The 1,095-nt window shown below is 56.6% G+C and overlaps 1 long non-coding RNA gene across 2 annotated transcripts in view; it reads left to right on the top strand.

Annotated features, from left to right (window-relative positions):
* Positions 1-1,095, top strand: part of LOC113631647 (uncharacterized) — a 142,346-nt gene that overhangs the window by 107,831 nt on the left and 33,420 nt on the right. The window lies entirely within an intron of this gene.

Here is a 1,095-nt window from a genome sequence, read left to right as displayed (position 1 = left end):
TGGCTGCACATAGCATCTTTTAATGTTAGTGTTTCAGTGTGAACTCAATTGAGAGTTTCAGCAGAGCCAAAACACACAGTCGCGCTGTGGGAAAGTGCCTTGAACTGGAGACCCCCCGCTCCCCGCTGTGTGAGGGGTTCAGCCTGGACTCGACTTCCTGCCCGGCCGAAGCCGGGAACCCGTGGAGCCCACACGCCGGGGCCTTGCAGGGGTCCGGGGAGGCAGCCACCTGTGCCTGGGCACAGGGGTGATGTTTCAGGCGGGGTGTGAAGGGCTTTCCTGGGGAGACGGGCTCACGGGACAGTAGGAGCCCTGGGTTAGGAGTCCAGGGAAGCGGCAGAGGGCTCCTTGCTGTAAGCCCATGTTCACCACAGATGGGAACTTTCCCGCCTACAGTCAAATTCTCTCTTGACCTTGTCTGATTCTCAGGGTAGAGAAATTCGCACTCGCCGTGCCAGTCTGGGGAGACCCTCAAGGAGGGTTCGTCCTGACTCATCCCCTCCCCAGAGAAGGGGCACCTACTCTTTGGAGGGCTGCACCCCAAGATCTAAGCCATGATGGGGGGCACTGAAGTCATCATAGTGAAGGGGCAGCAGGTAAGTGACGCTGCTGGGGTCTCCCCAGGGAGACAGATGCAGGCGCATTGAATACTCCGTCCTCTGATCTCCCAGTGGTGGTCACTGCTCCTGGGGAGAAGGGGGGCCCTGGTGTGCATCTGTAGATCCCTTTACCTTTAGAAACGCCTTATGTTGGCCGGGGTCGAGATGGTGCACAGAGGCCTGGCCAGCAGGAACGCTGCTCTTCTGACTCAGTCCAGGAGAAGCCCCAGGGCCAGGAATGAGGGGCGACAGGGGGACAGAAAGGACGGAAGGTATCAGGACTTTGTCCCCAGCTGGCCTGCTGTGGGCTTGACCGACTCCTTTCCCGTTAGGTCCTGTGACCCAAGGTCTTTCTTAAAAGCAAGTAGCAAAGATACAGACTTGACATTTGTTGCAGTCAGTTGCCCAAAATGTTAGATGTACTATAGACAGACACACTATATGACGCAGCAATTCCACCGTTAGATGTACTATAGACAGACGCACTATATGACCC

Source organism: Aethalodelphis obliquidens, unplaced genomic scaffold (genome assembly GCF_003676395.1).
Source record: "Aethalodelphis obliquidens isolate GAN/ISIS:26980383/991018 unplaced genomic scaffold, ASM367639v1 scaffold34, whole genome shotgun sequence".
NCBI lineage: Eukaryota > Metazoa > Chordata > Mammalia > Artiodactyla > Delphinidae > Aethalodelphis > Aethalodelphis obliquidens.
This window is presented reverse-complemented; position numbering and strand designations above follow the sequence as displayed.